Raw genomic sequence first — 19,654 nt, 5'->3', positions numbered from 1 at the left:
AAATTCCTAGTCCTTTAGTAAAATTATTCACAATTAAATTATTCAAAGCATGTTAAGATAGCTTTATAATAAGCATTAAACACAAATAGTGCAAGCACCTTCAAAGAATCTGCTTACTTTCTGAAATTTTCTTAAGATTCAGTATTGTGAAAAAATGGATGATTGAGAAACAAAATCAAAATGCCGTGACCCGGATTGCAGCGGCCACAACGCAGAGTACTAACCACTATACGATCACGGCAATTTAAGCGAGCCAGGTAGGAGTCGAACCTACAATCTACAGATCCATAGTCAGACACGTTATCCATTGCCCACTGTCTCGGGTGTCTTGTAGTAATTGAAGTGTCTTTCCTGTTTTTGAGCCTGTTTTCAGAATTTTATGGTTATTGAAGTATATACAGAATCACATTTTGGTAATTGACTGTACACTATCTGCAGGGATTGTTTCCCAAAAACGTTTTAGGTAAAATAATCCTTGTGACTGCTAAAAGATCTTTAAAAAATGTGATGAACTTACTCAGAAGGAAGCCCAAACATTCTTCTTTCCTGAATTCTAGAATTTATGTCAAATTCCCAGTACTTTAGTACAATAATTCACAATTAAATTATTCAAAGCATGTTAAGATAGCTTTATAATAAGCATTAAACACAAATAGTGCAAGCACCTTCAAAGAATCTGCTTACTTTCTGAAATTTTCTTAAGATTCAGTATTGTGAAAAAATGGATGATTGTGAAACAAAATCAAAATGCTGTGACCCGGTTTCGAAATGGGATTGCTGCAGCCACAACGCAGAGTACTAACTACTATACAATCATGGCAATTTAAGCGAGCCAGGTAGAAGTTGAACCTACAATCTTCTGATCTATAGTCAGACGCATTATCTATTGCCCACTGTCCCAGGTGTCTTGTAGCAATTGAAGAGTCTTTCCTGTTTTTGAGCCTGTTTTAAAGTTTTATGGTTATTGAAGTATATACAGAATCACATTTTGGAAATTGACTGTACACTATCTGCAGGGATTGTTTCCCAAAAATGTTTTAGGTACAATAATCCTTGTGACTGCTGAAAGATCTTTCAAAAATGTAATGAACTTACTCAGACAGAGCCCAAACATTCTTCTTTCCTGAATTCTAGAATTTATGTCAAATTCCTAGTCCTTTAGTAAAATTATTCACAATTAAATTATTCAAAGCATGTTAAGATAGCTTTATAATAAGCATTAAACACAAATAGTGCAAGCACCTTCAAAGAATCTTCTTACTTTCTGAAATTCTCTTAAGATTCAGTATTGTGAAAAAATGGATGATTGAGAAACAAAATCAAAATGCCGTGACCCGGATTCGAACCGGGGTTGCAGCGGCCACAACGCAGAGTACTAACCACTATACGGTCACGGCAATTTAAGCGAGCCAGGTAGGAGTCGAACCTACAATCTACAGATCCATAGTCAGACACGTTATCCATTGCCCACTGTCTCGGGTGTCTTGTAGTAATTGAAGTGTCTTTCCTGTTTTTGAGCCTGTTTTCAGAATTTTATGGTTATTGAAGTATATACAGAATCACATTTTGGTAATTGACTGTACACTATCTGCAGGGATTGTTTCCCAAAAACGTTTTAGGTAAAATAATCCTTGTGACTGCTAAAAGATCTTTAAAAAATGTGATGAACTTACTCAGACAGAGCCCAAACATTCTTCTTTCCTGAATTCCAGAATTTATGTCAAATTCCCAGTCCTTTAGTACAATAATTCACAATTAAATTATTCAAAGCATGTTAAGATAGCTTTATAATAAGCATTAAACACAAATAGTGCAAGCACCTTCAAAGAATCTGCTTACTTTCTGAAAGTTTCTTAAGATTCAGTATTGTGAAAAAATGGATGATTGTGAAACAAAATCAAAATGCTGTGACCCGGATTCGAACCGGGGTTGCTGCAGCCACAACGCAGAATACTAAACTCTATACGATCATGACAATTTAAGTGAGCTAGGTAGGAGTCGAACCTACAATCTTCTGATCTATAGTCAGACGCGTTATCCATTGCCCACTGTCAAAAGGTGTCTTGCAGCAATTGAAGAGTCTTTCCTGTTTTTGAGCCTGTTTTAAAGTTTTATGGTTATTGAAGTATATACAGAATCACATTTTGGAAATTGACTGTACACTATCTGCAGGGATTGTTTCCCAAAAATGTTTTAGGTACAATAATCCTTGTGACTGCTAAAAGATCTTTAAAAAATGTAATGAACTTACTCAGACAGAGCCCAAACATTCTTCTTTCCTGAATTCTAGAATTTATGTCAAATTCATAGTCCTTTAGTAAAATTATTCACAATTAAATTATTCAAAGCATGTTAAGATAGCGTTATAATAAGCATTAAACACAAATAGTGCAAGCACCTTCAAAGAATCAGCTTACTTTCTGAAATTTTCTTAAGATTCAGTATTGTGAAAAAATGGATGATTGAGAAACAAAATCAAAATGCCGTGACCCGGATTGCAGCGGCCACAACGCAGAGTACTAACCACTATACGATCACGGCAATTTAAGCGAGCCAGGTAGGAGTCGAACCTACAATCTACAGATCCATAGTCAGACACGTTATCCATTGCCCACTGTCTCGGGTGTCTTGTAGTAATTGAAGTGTCTTTCCTGTTTTTGAGCCTGTTTTCAGAATTTTATGGTTATTGAAGTATATACAGAATCACATTTTGGTAATTGACTGTACACTATCTGCAGGGATTGTTTCCCAAAAACGTTTTAGGTAAAATAATCCTTGTGACTGCTAAAAGATCTTTAAAAAATGTGATGAACTTACTCAGAAGGAAGCCCAAACATTCTTCTTTCATGAATTCTAGAATTTATGTCAAATTCACAGTACTTTAGTACAATAATTCACAATTAAATTATTCAAAGCATGTTAAGATAGCTTTATAATAAGCATTAAACACAAATAGTGCAAGCACCTTCAAAGAATCTGCTTACTTTCTGAAATTTTCTTAAGATTCAGTATTGTGAAAAAATGGATGATTGTGAAACAAAATCAAAATGCTGTGACCCGGTTTCGAAATGGGATTGCTGCAGCCACAACGCAGAGTACTAACTACTATACAATCACGGCAATTTAAGCGAGCCAGGTAGAAGTTGAACCTACAATCTTCTGATCTATAGTCAGACGCATTATCTATTGCCCACTGTCCCAGGTGTCTTGTAGCAATTGAAGAGTCTTTCCTGTTTTTGAGCCTGTTTTAAAGTTTTATGGTTATTGAAGTATATACAGAATCACATTTTGGAAATTGACTGTACACTATCTGCAGGGATTGTTTCCCAAAAATGTTTTAGGTACAATAATCCTTGTGACTGCTGAAAGATCTTTCAAAAATGTAATGAACTTACTCAGACAGAGCCCAAACATTCTTCTTTCCTGAATTCTATAATTTATGTCAAATTCCTAGTCCTTTAGTAAAATTATTCACAATTAAATTATTCAAAGCATGTTAAGATAGCTTTATAATAAGCATTAAACACAAATAGTGCAAGCACCTTCAAAGAATCTTCTTACTTTCTGAAATTTTCTTAAGATTCAGTATTGTGAAAAAATGGATGATTGAGAAACAAAATCAAAATGCCGTGACCCGGATTCGAACCGGGGTTGCAGCGGCCACAACGCAGAGTACTAACCACTATACGGTCACGGCAATTTAAGCGAGCCAGGTAGGAGTCGAACCTACAATCTACAGATCCATAGTCAGACACGTTATCCATTGCCCACTGTCTCGGGTGTCTTGTAGTAATTGAAGTGTCTTTCCTGTTTTTGAGCCTGTTTTCAGAATTTTATGGTTATTGAAGTATATACAGAATCACATTTTGGTAATTGACTGTACACTATCTGCAGGGATTGTTTCCCAAAAACGTTTTAGGTAAAATAATCCTTGTGACTGCTAAAAGATCTTTAAAAAATGTGATGAACTTACTCAGACAGAGCCCAAACATTCTTCTTTCCTGAATTCCAGAATTTATGTCAAATTCCCAGTCCTTTAGTACAATAATTCACAATTAAATTATTCAAAGCATGTTAAGATAGCTTTATAATAAGCATTAAACACAAATAGTGCAAGCACCTTCAAAGAATCTGCTTACTTTCTGAAAGTTTCTTAAGATTCAGTATTGTGAAAAAATGGATGATTGTGAAACAAAATCAAAATGCTGTGACCCGGATTCGAACCGGGGTTGCTGCAGCCACAACGCAGAATACTAAACTCTATACGATCATGACAATTTAAGTGAGCTAGGTAGGAGTCGAACCTACAATCTTCTGATCTATAGTCAGACGCGTTATCCATTGCCCACTGTCCCAGGTGTCTTGCAGCAATTGAAGAGTCTTTCCTGTTTTTGAGCCTGTTTTAAAGTTTTATGGTTATTGAAGTATATACAGAATCACATTTTGGAAATTGACTGTACACTATCTGCAGGGATTGTTTCCCAAAAATGTTTTAGGTACAATAATCCTTGTGACTGCTAAAAGATCTTTAAAAAATGTAATGAACTTACTCAGACAGAGCCCAAACATTCTTCTTTCCTGAATTCTAGAATTTATGTCAAATTCATAGTCCTTTAGTAAAATTATTCACAATTAAATTATTCAAAGCATGTTAAGATAGCGTTATAATAAGCATTAAACACAAATAGTGCAAGCACCTTCAAAGAATCAGCTTACTTTCTGAAATTTTCTTAAGATTCAGTATTGTGAAAAAATGGATGATTGAGAAACAAAATCAAAATGCCGTGACCCGGATTCGAACCGGCGTTGCTGCAGCCACAACGCAGAGTACTAACCACTATATGATCACGGCAATTTAAGCGAGCCAGGTAGGAGTAGAACCTACAATCTACAGATCCATAGTCAGACACGTTATCCATTGCCCTCTGTCTCGGGTGTCTTGTAGTAATTGAAGTGTCTTTCCTGTTTTTGAGCCTGTTTTCAGAATTTTATGGTTATTGAAGTATATACAGAATCACATTTTGGTAATTGACTGTACACTATCTGCAGGGATTGTTTCCCAAAAACGTTTTAGGTAAAATAATCCTTGTGACTGCTAAAAGATCTTTAAAAAATGTGATGAACTTACTCAGACAGAGCCCAAACATTCTTCTTTCCTGAATTCCAGAATTTATGTCAAATTCCCAGTCCTTTAGTACAATAATTCACAATTAAATTATTCAAAGCATGTTAAGATAGCTTTATAATAAGAATTAAACACAAATAGTTCAAGCACCTTCAAAGAATCTGCTTACTTTCTGAAATTTTCTTAAGATTCAGTATTGTGAAAAAATGGATGATTGTGAAACAAAATCAAAATGCTGTGACCCATTTTCGAAATGGGATTGCTGAAGCCACAACGCAGAGTACTAACTACTATACAATCACGGCAATTTAAGCGAGCCAAGTAGGAGTCGAACCTACAATCTTCTGATCTATAGTCAGACGCGTTACCTATTGCCCACTGTCCCAGGTGTCTTGTAGCAATTGAAGAGTCTTTCCTGTTTTTGAGCCTGTTTTAAAGTTTTATGGTTATTGAAGTATATACAGAATCACATTTTGGAAATTTACTGTACACTATCTGCAGGGATAGCTTCCCAAAAACGTTTTAGGTAAAATAATCCTTGTGACTGCTGAAAGATCATTAAAAAATGTGATGAACTTACTCAGACAGAGCCAAACATTCTTCTTTCCTGAATTCTAGAATTTATGTCAAATTCCTAGTCCTTTAGTAAAATTATTCACAATTAAATTATTCAAAGCATGTTAAGATAGCTTTATAATAAGCATTAAACACAAATAGTGCAAGCACCTTCAAAGAATCTGCTTACTTTCTGAAATTTTCTTAAGATTCAGTATTGTGAAAAAATGGATGATTGAGAAACAAAATCAAAATGCCGTGACCCGGATTCGAACTGGGGATGCAGTGGCCACAACGCAGAGTACTAACCACTATACGATCATGGCAATTTAAGCGAGCCAGGTAGGAGTCGAACCTACAATCTACAGATCCATAGTCAGACACGTTATCCATTGCCCACTGTCTCGGGTGTCTTGTAGTAATTGAAGTGTCTTTCCTGTTTTTGAGCCTGTTTTCAGAATTTTATGGTTATTGAAGTATATACAGAATCACATTTTGGTAATTGACTGTACACTATCTGCAGGGATTGTTTCCCAAAAACGTTTTAGGTAAAATAATCCTTGTGACTGCTAAAAGATCTTTAAAAAATGTGATGAACTTACTCAGAAGGAAGCCCAAACATTCTTCTTTCATGAATTCTAGAATTTATGTCAAATTCACAGTACTTTAGTACAATAATTCACAATTAAATTATTCAAAGCATGTTAAGATAGCTTTATAATAAGCATTAAACACAAATAGTGCAAGCACCTTCAAAGAATCTGCTTACTTTCTGAAATTTTCTTAAGATTCAGTATTGTGAAAAAATGGATGATTGTGAAACAAAATCAAAATGCTGTGACCCGGTTTCGAAATGGGATTCCTGCAGCCACAACGCAGAGTACTAACTACTATACAATCACGGCAATTTAAGCGAGCCAGGTAGAAGTTGAACCTACAATCTTCTGATCTATAGTCAGACGCATTATCTATTGCCCACTGTCCCAGGTGTCTTGTAGCAATTGAAGAGTCTTTCCTGTTTTTGAGCCTGTTTTAAAGTTTTATGGTTATTGAAGTATATACAGAATCCCTTTTTTTAAATTGACTGTACACTATCTGCAGGGATTGTTTCCCAAAAATGTTTTAGGTACAATAATCCTTGTGACTGCTGAAAGATCTTTCAAAAATGTAATGAACTTACTCAGACAGAGCCCAAACATTCTACTTTCCTGAATTCTAGAATTTATGTCAAATTCCTAGTCCTTTAGTAAAATTATTCACAATTAAATTATTCAAAGCATGTTAAGATAGCTTTATAATAAGCATTAAACACAAATAGTGCAAGCACCTTCAAAGAATCTGCTTACTTTCTGAAATTTTCTTAAGATTCAGTATTGTGAAAAAATGGATGATTGAGAAACAAAATCAAAATGCCGTGACCCAGATTCGAACCGGGGTTGCAGCGGCCACAACGCAGAGTACTAACCACTATACGATCACGGCAATTTAAGCGAGCCAGGTAGGAGTCGAACCTACAATCTACAGATCCATAGTCAGACACGTTATCCATTGCCCACTGTCTCGGGTGTCTTGTAGTAATTGAAGTGTCTTTCCTGTTTTTGAGCCTGTTTTCAGAATTTTATGGTTATTGAAGTATATACAGAATCACATTTTGGTAATTGACTGTACACTATCTGCAGGGATTGTTTCCCAAAAACGTTTTAGGTAAAATAATCCTTGTGACTGCTAAAAGATCTTTAAAAAATGTGATGAACTTACTCAGACAGAGCCCAAACATTCTTCTTTCCTGAATTCCAGAATTTATGTCAAATTCCCAGTCCTTTAGTACAATAATTCACAATTAAATTATTCAAAGCATGTTAAGATAGCTTTATAATAAGCATTAAACACAAATAGTGCAAGCACCTTCAAAGAATCTGCTTACTTTCTGAAAGTTTCTTAAGATTCAGTATTGTGAAAAAATGGATGATTGTGAAACAAAATCAAAATGCTGTGACCCGGATTCGAACCGGGGTTGCTGCGGCCACAACGCAGAGTACTAAACTCTATACGATCATGACAATTTAAGTGAGCTAGGTAGGAGTCGAACCTACAATCTTCTGATCTATAGTCAGACGCGTTATCCATTGCCCACTGTCCCATGTGTCTTGCAGCAATTGAAGAGTCTTTCCTGTTTTTGAGCCTGTTTTAAAGTTTTATGGTTATTGAAGTATATACAGAATCACATTTTGGAAATTGACTGTACACTATCTGCAGGGATTGTTTCCCAAAAATGTTTTAGGTACAATAATCCTTGTGACTGCTAAAAGATCTTTAAAAAATGTAATGAACTTACTCAGACAGAGCCCAAACATTCTTCTTTCCTGAATTCTAGAATTCATGTCAAATTCATAGTCCTTTAGTAAAATTATTCACAATTAAATTATTCAAAGCATGTTAAGATAGCGTTATAATAAGCATTAAACACAAATAGTGCAAGCACCTTCAAAGAATCAGCTTACTTTCTGAAATTTTCTTAAGATTCAGTATTGTGAAAAAATGGATGATTGAGAAACAAAATCAAAATGCCGTGACCCGGATTCGAACCGGCGTTGCTGCGGCCACAACGCAGAGTACTAACCACTATATGATCACGGCAATTTAAGCGAGCCAGGTAGGAGTAGAACCTACAATCTACAGATCCATAGTCAGACACGTTATCCATTGCCCACTGTCTCGGGTGTCTTTTAGTAATTGAAGTGTCTTTCCTGTTTTTGAGCCTGTTTTCAGAATTTTATGGTTATTGAAGTATATACAGAATCACATTTTGGTAATTGACTGTACACTATCTGCAGGGATTGTTTCCCAAAAACGTTTTAGGTAAAATAATCCTTGTGACTGCTAAAAGATCTTTAAAAAATGTGATGAACTTACTCAGACAGAGCCCAAACATTCTTCTTTCCTGAATTCCAGAATTTATGTCAAATTCCCAGTCCTTTAGTACAATAATTCACAATTAAATTATTCAAAGCATGTTAAGATAGCTTTATAATAAGCATTAAACACAAATAGTGCAAGCACCTTCAAAGAATCTGCTTACTTTCTGAAATTTTCTTAAGATTCAGTATTGTGAAAAAATGGATGATTGTGAAACAAAATCAAAATGCTGTGACCCATTTTCGAAATGGGATTGCTGCAGCCACAACGCAGAGAACTAACTACTATACAATCACGGCAATTTAAGCGAGCCAAGTAGAAGTCGAACCTACAATCTTCTGATCTATAGTCAGACGCGTTATCTATTGCCCACTGTCCCAGGTGTCTTGTAGCAATTGAAGAGTCTTTCCTGTTTTTGAGCCTGTTTTAAAGTTTTATGGTTATTGAAGTATATACAGAATCACATTTTGGAAATTGACTGTACACTATCTGCAGGGATTGTTTCCCAAAAATGTTTTAGGTACAATAATCCTTGTGACTGCTAAAAGATCTTTAAAAAATGTAATGAACTTACTCAGACAGAGCCCAAACATTCTTCTTTCCAGAATTCTAGAATTTATGTCAAATTCCTAGTCCTTTAGTAAAATAATTCACAATTAAATTATTCAAAGCATGTTAAGATAGCTTTATAATAAGCATTAAACACAAATAGTGCAAGCACCTTCAAAGAATCTGCTTACTTTCTGAAATTTTCTTAAGATTCAGTATTGTGAAAAAATGGATGATTGTGAAACAAAATCAAAATGCTGTGATCCGTTTTCGAACCGGGGTTGCTGCGGCCACAACGCAGAGTACTAACCACTATACGATCACGTCAATTTAAGCGAGCCAGGTAGGAGTCGAACCTACAAACTTATGATCCATAGTCAGACACGTTATCCATTGCGCCACTGGCCCTGGTGCCCTGTAGTAATTGAAGTGTCTTTCCTGTTTTTGAGCCAGTTTTGGAGTTTTATGGTTATTGAAGTATATACAGAATCACATTTTGGAAATTGACTGTACACTATCTGCAGGGATTGTTTCCCAAAAACGTTTTAGGTAAAATAATCCTTGTGACTGCTAAAAGATCTTTAAAAAATGTGATGAACTTACTCAGACAGAGCCCAAACATTCTTCTTTCCTGAATTGCAGAATTTATGTCAAATTCCCAGTCCTTTAGTACAATAATTCACAATTAAATTATTCAAAGCATGTTAAGATAGCTTTATAATAAGCATTAAACACAAATAGTGCAAGCACCTTCAAAGAATCTGCTTACTTTCTGAAATTTTCTTAAGATTCAGTACTGTGAAAAAATGGATGATTGAGAAACAAAATCAAAATGCCGTGACCTGTTTTCGTACCGTGGTTGCTGCGTCCACTACGCAGAGTACTAACCACTATGCGATCAAGGCAATATAAGTGAGCCAGGTAGGAGTCGAACCTACAAACTTCTGATCCGTAGTCAGACGCGTTATCCATTGCGCCACTGGCCCACGTGTTTTGTAGTAATTGAAGTGTCTTTCCTGTGTTTGAGCCTATTTTCAGAGTTTTATGGTTATTGAAGTATATACAGAATCACATTTTGGAAATTGACTGTAGACTATCTGCAGGGATTGTTTCCCAATAACGTTTTAGGTAAAATAATAATTGTGACTGCTAAAAGATATTTAAAAAATGTGATAAACTTACTCAGAAGGAAGCCCAAACATTCTTATTTCCTGAATTCCAGAATTTATGTCAAAATCCCATATCCTTTAGTACAATAATTCACAATTAAATTATTCAAAGCATGTTAAGATAGCTTTATAATAAGCATTAAACACAAATAGTGCAAGCACCTTCAAAGAATCTGCTTACTTTCTGAAATTTTCTTAAGATTCAGTATTGTGAAAAAATGGATGATTGTGAAACAAAATCAAAATGCTGTGACCCATTTTCGAACCGGGGTTGCTGCGGCCACAACGCAGAGTAATAACCACTATACGATCACGTCAATTTTAGTGAGCCAGGTAGGAGTCGAACCTACAAACTTATGATCCGTAGTCAGACACGTTATCCATTGCGCCACTGGCCCAGGTGCCCTGTAGTAATTGAAGTGTCTTTCCTGTTTTTGAGCCAGTTTTGGAGTTTTATGGTTATTGAAGTATATACAGAATCACATTTTGGAAATTGACTGTACACTATCTGCAGGGATTGTTTCCCAAAAACGTTTTAGGTAAAATAATCCTTGTGACTGCTAAAAGATCTTTAAAAAATGTGATGAACTTACTCAGACAGAGCCCTAACATTCATCTTTCCTGAATTCCAGAATTTATGTCAAATTCCCAGTCCTTTAGTACAATAATTCACAATTAAATTATTCAAAGCATGTTAAGATAGCTTTATAATAAGCATTAAACACAAATAGTGCAAGCACCTTCAAAGAATCTGCTTACTTTCTGAAATTTTCTTAAGATTCAGTATTGTGAAAAAATGGATGATTGTGAAACAAAATCAAAATGCTATGACCCGTTTTCGAAATGGGGTTGCTGCAGCCACAACGCAGAGTACTAACTACTATACAATCACGGAAATTTAAGCGAGCCAGGTAGGAGTCGAACCTACAATCTTCTTATCTATAGTCAGACGCATTATCCAGTGCGCCACTGGCCCACGTGCTTTGTAGTAATTGAAGTGTCTTTCCTGTTTTTGAGCCTTTTTTCAGAGTTTTATGGTTATTGAAGTAAATACAGAATCACATTTTGGAAATTGACTGTACACTATCTGCAGGGATTGCTTCCCAAAAACGTTTTAGGTAAAATAATCCTTGTGACTGCTAAAAGATCATTAAAAAATGTGATGAACTTACTCAGACAGAGCCCAAACATTCTTCTTTCCTGAATTCCAGAATTGATGTCAAATTCCCAGTCCTTTAGTACAATAATTCACAATTAAATTATTCAAAGCATGTTAAGATAGCTTTATAATAAGCATTAAACACAAATAGTGCAAGCACCTTCAAAGAATCTGCTTACTTTCTGAAATTTTCTTAAGATTCAGTATTGTGAAAAAATGGATGATTGTGAAACAAAATCAAAATGCTGTGACCCATTTTCGAAATGGGATTGCTGCAGCCACAACGCAGAGTACTAACTACTATACAATCACGGCAATTTAAGCGAGCCAGGTAGGAGTTAAACCTACAATCTTCTGATCTATAGTCAGACGCGTTATCTATTGCCCACTGTCCCAGGGGTCTTGTAGCAATTGATTAGTCTTTCCTGTTTTTGAGCCTGTTTTAAAGTTTTATGGTTATTGAAGTATATACAGAATCACATTTTGGAAATTGACTGTTCACTATCTGCAGGGATTGTTTCCCAAAAATGTTTTAGGTACAATAATCCTTGTGACTGCTGAAAGATCTTTCAAAAATGTAATGAACTTACTCAGACAGAGCCCAAACATTCTTCTTTCCTGAATTCTAGAATTTATGTCAAATTCCTAGTCCTTTAGTAAAATTATTCACAATTAAATTATTCAAAGCATGTTAAGATAGCTTTATAATAAGCATTAAACACAAATAGTGCAAGCACCTTCAAAGAATCTGCTTACTTTCTGAAATTTTCTTAAGATTCAGTATTGTGAAAAAATGGATGATTGAGAAACAAAATCAAAATGCCGTGACCCGGATTCGAACCGGGGATGCAGCGGCCACAACGCAGAGTACTAACCACTATACGATCACGGCAATTTAAGCGAGCCAGGTAGGAGTCGAACCTACAATCTACAGATCCATAGTCAGACACGTTATCCATTGCCCACTGTCTCTGGTGTCTTGTAGTAATTGAAGTGTCTTTCCTGTTTTTGAGCCTGTTTTCAGAATTTTATGGTTATTGAAGTATATACAGAATCACATTTTGGTAATTGACTGTACACTATCTGCAGGGATTGTTTCCCAAAAACGTTTTAGGTAAAATAATCCTTGTGACTGCTAAAAGATCTTTAAAAAATGTGATGAACTTATTCAGACAGAGCCCAAACATTCTTCTTTCCTGAATTCCAGAATTTATGTCAAATTCCCAGTCCTTTAGTACAATAATTCACAATTAAATTATTCAAAGCATGTTAAGATAGCTTTATAATAAGCATTAAATACAAATAGTGCAAGCACCTTCAAAGAATCTGCTTACTTTCTGAAATTTTCTTAAGATTCAGTATTGTGAAAAAATGGATGATTGTGAAACAAAATCAAAATGCTGTGATCCGTTTTCGAACCGGGGTTGCTGCGCCCACAACGCAGAGTACTAACCACTATACGATCACGTCAATTTAAGCGAGCCAGGTAGGAGTCGAACCTACAAACTTATGATCCATAGTCAGACACGTTATCCATTGCGCCACTGGCCCTGGTGCCCCGTAGTAATTGAAGTGTCTTTCCTGTTTTTAAGCCAGTTTTGGAGTTTTATGGTTATTGAAGTATATACAGAATCACATTTTGGAAATTGACTGTACACTATCTGCAGGGATTGTTTCCCAAAAACGTTTTAGGTAAAATAATCCTTGTGACTGCTAAAAGATCTTTAAAAAATGTGATGAACTTACTCAGACAGAGCCCAAACATTCTTCTTTCCTGAATTCCAGAATTTATGTCAAATTCCCAGTCCTTTAGTACAATAATTCACAATTAAATTATTCAAAGCATGTTAAGATAGCTTTATAATAAGCATTAAACACAAATAGTGCAAGCACCTTCAAAGAATCTGCTTACTTTCTGAAATTTTCTTAAGATTCAGTATTGTGAAAAAATGGATGATTGTGAAACAAAATCAAAATGCTGTGACCCGTTTTCAAAATGGGGTTGCTGCAGCCACAACACAGAGTACTAACTACTATACAATTACGGCAATTTAAGCGAGCCAGGTAGGAGTCGTACCTTCAATCTTCTGATCTATAGTCAGACGCATTATCCATTGCCCACTGGCCCACGTGTTTTGTAGCAATTGAAGAGTCTTTCCTGTTTTTGAGCCTGTTTTAAAGTTTTATGGTTATTGAAGTATATACAGAATCACATTTTGGAAATTGACTGTACACTATCTGCAGGGATTGCTTCCCAAAAACGTTTTAGGTAAAATAATCCTTGTGACTGCTAAAAGATCATTAAAAAATGTGATGAACTTACTCAGACAGAGCCCAAACATTCTTCTTTCCTGAATTCCAGAATTGATGTCAAATTCCCAGTCCTTTAGTACAATAATTCACAATTAAATTATTCAAAGCATGTTAAGATAGCTTTATAATAAGCATTAAACACAAATAGTGCAAGCACCTTCAAAGAATCTGCTTACTTTCTGAAATTTTCTTAAGATTCAGTATTGTGAAAAAATGGATGATTGTGAAACAAAATCAAAATGCTGTGACCCATTTTCGAAATGGGGTTGCTGCAGCCACAACGCAGAGTACTAACTACTATACAATCACGGCAATTTAAGCGAGCCAGGTAGGAGTCGAACCTACAATCTTCTGATCTATAGTCAGACGCGTTATCTATTGCCCACTGTCCCAGGGGTCTTGTAGCAATTGATTAGTCTTTCCTGTTTTTGAGCCTGTTTTAAAGTTTTATGGTTATTGAAGTATATACAGAATCACATTTTAGAAATTGAATGTACACTATCTGCAGGGATTGTTTCCCAAAAACGTTTTAGGTACAATAATCCTTGTGACTGCTAAAAGATCTTTCAAAAATGTAATGAACTTACTCAGACAGAGCCCAAACATTCTTCTTTCCAGAATTCTAGAATTTATGTCAAATTCCTAGTCCTTTAGTAAAATAATTCACAATTAAATTATTCAAAGCATGTTAAGATAGCTTTATAATAAGCATTAAACACAAATAGTGCAAGCACCTTCAAAGAATCTGCTTACTTTCTGAAATTTTCTTAAGATTCAGTATTGTGAAAAAATGGATGATTGAGAAACAAAATCAAAATGCTGTGACCCGGATTCGAACCGGGGTTGCTGTGGCCACAACGCAGAGTACTAACCTCTATACGATCATGACAATTTAAGTGAGCTAGGTAGGAGTCGAACCTACAATCATCTGATCTATAGTCAGACGCGTTATCCATTGCCCACTGTCCCAGGTGTCTTGTAGCAATTGAAGAGTCTTTCCTGTTTTTGAGCCTGTTTTAAAGTTTTATGGTTATTGAAGTATATACAGAATCACATTTTGGAAATTGACTGTACACTATCTGCAGGGATTGTTTCCCAAAAATGTTTTAGGTACAATAATCCTTGTGACTGCTGAAAGATCTTTCAAAAATGTAATGAACTTACTCAGACAGAGCCCAAACATTCTTCTTTCCTGAATTCTAGAATTTATGTCAAATTCCTAGTCCTTTAGTAAAATTATTCACAATTAAATTATTCAAAGCATGTTAAGATAGCTTTATAATAAGCATTAAACACAAATAGTGCAAGCACCTTCAAAGAATCTGCTTACTTTCTGAAATTTTCTTAAGATTCAGTATTGTGAAAAAATGGATGATTGAGAAACAAAATCAAAATGCCGTGACCCAGATTCGAACCGGGGATGCAGCGGCCACAACGCAGAGTACTAACCACTATAAGATCACGGCAATTTAAGCGAGCCAGGTAGGAGTCGAACCTACAATCTACAGATCCATAGTCAGACACGTTATCCATTGCCCACTGTCTCTGGTGTCTTGTAGTAATTGAAGTGTCTTTCCTGTTTTTGAGCCTGTTTTCAGAATTTTATGGTTATTGAAGTATATACAGAATCACATTTTGGTAATTGACTGTACACTATCTGCAGGGATTGTTTCCCAAAAACGTTTTAGGTAAAATAATCCTTGTGACTGCTAAAAGATCTTTAAAAAATGTGATGAACTTATTCAGACAGAGCCCAAACATTCTTCTTTCCTGAATTCCAGAATTTATGTCAAATTCCCAGTCCTTTAGTACAATAATTCACAATTAAATTATTCAAAGCATGTTAAGATAGCTTTATAATAAGCATTAAACACAAATAGTGCAAGCACCTTCAAAGAATCTGCTTACTTTCTGAAATTTTCTTAAGATTCAGTATTGTGAAAAAATGGATGATTGTGAAACAAAATCAAAATGCTGTGATCCGTTTTCGAACCGGGGTTGCTGCGCCCACAACGCAGAGTACTAACCACTATACGATCACGTCAATTTAAGCGAGCCAGGTAGGAGTCGAACCTACAAACTTATGATCCATAGTCAGACACGTTATCCATTGCGCCACTGGCCCTGGTGCCCCGTAGTAATTGAAGTGTCTTTCCTGTTTTTAAGCCAGTTTTGGAGTTTTATGGTTATTGAAGTATATACAGAATCACATTTTGGAAATTGACTGTACACTATCTGCAGGGATTGTTTCCCAAAAACGTTTTAGGTAAAATAATCCTTGTGACTGCTAAAAGATCTTTAAAAAATGTGATGAACTTACTCAGACAGAGCCCAAACATTCTTCTTTCCTGAATTCCAGAATTTATGTCAAATTCCCAGTCCTTTAGTACAATAATTCACAATTAAATTATTCAAAGCATGTTAAGATAGCTTTATAATAAGCATTAAACACAAATAGTGCAAGCACCTTCAAAGAATCTGCTTACTTTCTGAAATTTTCTTAAGATTCAGTATTGTGAAAAAATGGATGATTGTGAAACAAAATCAAAATGCTGTGACCCGTTTTCGAAATGGGGTTGCTGCAGCCACAACGCAGAGTACTAACTATTATACAATCACGGCAATTTAAGTGAGCCAGGTAGGAGTCGTACCTTCAATCTTCTGATCTATAGTCAGACGCATTATCCATTGCCCACTGTCCCAGGTGTCTTGTAGCAATTGAAGAGTCTTTCCTGTTTTTGAGCCTGTTTTAAAGTTTTATGGTTATTGAAGTATATACAGAATCACATTTTGGAAATTGACTGTACACTATCTGCAGGGATTGTTTCCCAAAAACGTTTTAGGTACAATAATCCTTGTGACTGCTAAAAGATCTTTAAAAAATGTGATGAACTTACTCTGACAGAGCCCAAACAGTCTTCTTTTCTGAATTCTAGAATTTATGTCAAATTCCAAGTACTTTAGTACAATAATTCACAATTAAATTATTCAAAGCATGTTAAGATAGCTTTATAATAAGCATTAAACACAAATAGTGCAAGCACCTTCAAAGAATCTGCTTACTTTCTGAAATTTTCTTAAGATTCAGTATTGTGAAAAAATGGATGATTGAGAAACAAAATCAAAATGCTGTGACCCGGATTCGAACCGGGGTTGCTGCGGCCACAACGCAGAGTACTAACCACTATACGATCACGGCAATTTAAGCGAGCCAGGTAGGAGTAGAACCTACAAACTACAGATCCATAGTCAGACACGTTATCCATTGCCCCCTGTCCCGGGTGTCTTGTAGTAATTGAAGTGTCTTTCCTGTTTTTGAGCCTGTTTTCAGAATTTTATGGTTATTGAAGTATATACAGAATCACATTTTGGAAATTGACTGTACACTATCTGCAGGGATTGTTTCCCAAAAACGTTTTAGGTAAAATAATCCTTGTGACTGCTAAAAGATCTTTAAAAAATGTGATGAACTTACTCTGACAGAGCCCAAACATTCTTCTTTTCTGAATTCTTGAATTTATGTCAAATTCCAAGTACTTTAGTACAATAATTCACAATTAAATTATTCAAAGCATGTTAAGATAGCTTTATAATAAGCATTAAACACAAATAGTGCAAGCACCTTCAAAGAATCTGCTTACTTTCTTAAATTTTCTTAAGATTCAGTATTGTGAAAAAATGGATGATTGAGAAACAAAATCAAAATGCCATGAACGGATTCGAACCGGGGTTGTGGGGGCCACAACACAGAGTACTAACCACTATACGATCACGGCAATATAAGCGAGTCAGGTAGGAGTCGAACCTACAATCTTCTGATCTGTAGTCAGACGCGTTATCCATTGCGCCACTGGCCCACGTGTTTTGTAGTAATTGAAGTGTCTTTCCTGTTTTTGAGCCTATTTTCAGAGTTTTATGGTTATTGAAGTATATACAGAATCACATTTTGGAAATTGACTGTAGACTATCTGCAGGGATTGTTTCCCAAAAACGTTTTAGGTAAAATAATAATTGTGACTGCTAAAAGATATTTCAAAAATGTGATGAACTTACTCAGAAGGAAGCCCAAACATTCTTCTTTCCTGAATTCTAGAATTTATGTCAAATTCCCAGTACTTTAGTACAATAATTCACAATTAAATTATTCAAAGCATGTTAAGATAGCTTTATTATAAACATTAAACACAAATAGTGCAAGCACCTTCAAAGAATCTGCTTACTTTCTGAAATTTTCTTAAGATTCAGTATTGTGAAAAAATGGATGATTGAGAAACAAAATCAAAATGCCGTGACCCGGATTCGAACCGGGGTTGCAGCGGCCACAACGCAGAGTACTAACCACTATACGATCACGGAAATTTAAGCAAGCCAGGTAGGAGTCGAACCTACAATCTACAGATCCATAGTCAGACACGTTATCCATTGCCCACTGTCTCGGGTGTCTTGTAGTAATTGAAGTGTCTTTCCTGTTTTTGAGCCTGTTTTCAGAATTTTATGGTTATTGAAGTATATACAGAATCACATTTTGGTAATTGACTGTACACTATCTGCAGGGATTGTTTCCCAAAAACGTTTTAGGTAAAATAATCCTTGTGACTGCTAAAAGATCTTTAAAAAATGTGATGAACTTACTCAGACAGAGCCCAAACATTCTTCTTTCCTGAATTCCAGAATTTATGTCAAATTCCCAGTCCTTTATTAAAATAATTCACAATTAAATTATTCAAAGCATGTTAAGATAGCTTTATAATAAGCATTAAACACAAATAGTGCAAGCACCTTCAAAGAATCTGCTTACTTTCTGAAATTTCTTAAGATTCAGTATTGTGAAAAAATGGATGATTGTGAAACAAAATCAAAATGCTGTGACCCGTTTTCGAAATGGGATTGCTGCAGCCACAACGCAGAGTACTAACTACTATACAATCACGGCAATTTAAGCGAGCCAGGTAGGAGTCAAACCTACAATCTTCTGATCTATAGTCAGACGCATTATCTATTGCCCACTGTCCCAGGTGTCTTGTAGCAATTGAAGAGTCTTTCCTGTTTTTGAGCCTGTTTTAAAGTTTTATGGTTATTGAAGTATATACAGAATCACATTTTGGAAATTGACTGTACACTATCTGCAGGGATTGTTTCCCAAAAACGTTTTAGGTACAATAATCCTTGTGACTGCTAAAAGATCTTTCAAAAATGTAATGAACTTACTCAGACAGAGCCCAAACATTCTTCTTTCCTGAATTCCAGAATTTATGTCAAATTCCCAGTCCTTTAGTACAATAATTCACAATTAAATTATTCAAAGCATGTTAAGATAGCTTTATAATAAGCATTAAACACAAATAGTGCAAGCACCTTCAAAGAATCTGCTTACTTTCTGAAATTTTCTTAAGATTCAGTATTGTGAAAAAATGGATGATTGAGAAACAAAATCAAAATGCTGTGACCCTGATTCGAACCGGGGTTGCAGCGGCCACAACGCAGAGTACTAACCACTATGCGATCACGGCAATTTAAGCGAGCCAGGTAGGAGTCGAACCTACAATCTACAGATCCATAGTCAGACACGTTATCCATTGCCCACTGTCCCGGGTGTCTTATAGTAATTGAAGTGTCTTTCCTGTTTTTGAGCCTGTTTTCAGAATTTTATGGTTATTGAAGTATATACAGAATCACATTTTGGAAATTGACTGTACACTATCTGCAGGGATTGTTTCCCAAAAACGTTTTAGGTAAAATAATCCTTGTGACTGCTAAAAGATCTTTAAAAAATGTGATGAACTTACTCAGACAGAGCCCAAACATTCTTCTTTCCTGAATTCCAGAATTTATGTCAAATTCCCAGTCCTTTAGTACAATAATTCACAA

General features: G+C 35.5%; 6 non-coding genes across 6 annotated transcripts; all 6 read right to left on the bottom strand.

Annotated features, from left to right (window-relative positions):
- Window positions 1-9,480: 9,480 nt before the first annotated feature.
- On the bottom strand, window positions 9,481-9,553 carry TRNAH-AUG (transfer RNA histidin (anticodon AUG)). Its single transcript has one exon. It is a non-coding gene; the product is annotated as a tRNA-His (tRNA).
- Window positions 9,554-10,058: 505 nt separating this feature from the next.
- TRNAR-ACG (transfer RNA arginine (anticodon ACG)) lies at window positions 10,059-10,131 on the bottom strand. Its single transcript has one exon. It is a non-coding gene; the product is annotated as a tRNA-Arg (tRNA).
- A 508-nt stretch (window positions 10,132-10,639) lies between these two features.
- Window positions 10,640-10,712, bottom strand: TRNAR-ACG (transfer RNA arginine (anticodon ACG)). The gene has a single exon. It is a non-coding gene; the product is annotated as a tRNA-Arg (tRNA).
- Window positions 10,713-12,951: 2,239 nt separating this feature from the next.
- Window positions 12,952-13,024, bottom strand: TRNAH-AUG (transfer RNA histidin (anticodon AUG)). Its single transcript has one exon. It is a non-coding gene; the product is annotated as a tRNA-His (tRNA).
- A 2,814-nt stretch (window positions 13,025-15,838) lies between these two features.
- Window positions 15,839-15,911, bottom strand: TRNAH-AUG (transfer RNA histidin (anticodon AUG)). The gene has a single exon. It is a non-coding gene; the product is annotated as a tRNA-His (tRNA).
- Window positions 15,912-17,570: 1,659 nt separating this feature from the next.
- On the bottom strand, window positions 17,571-17,643 carry TRNAC-ACA (transfer RNA cysteine (anticodon ACA)). Its single transcript has one exon. It is a non-coding gene; the product is annotated as a tRNA-Cys (tRNA).
- Between the last annotated feature and the right edge of the window lie 2,011 nt (window positions 17,644-19,654).

The sequence above is a fragment of the Taudactylus pleione genome, unplaced genomic scaffold, assembly GCF_031769625.1.
Source record: "Taudactylus pleione unplaced genomic scaffold, aTauple2 ptg000551l, whole genome shotgun sequence".
Classification (NCBI taxonomy): Eukaryota; Metazoa; Chordata; class Amphibia; order Anura; family Myobatrachidae; genus Taudactylus; species Taudactylus pleione.
This window is presented reverse-complemented; position numbering and strand designations above follow the sequence as displayed.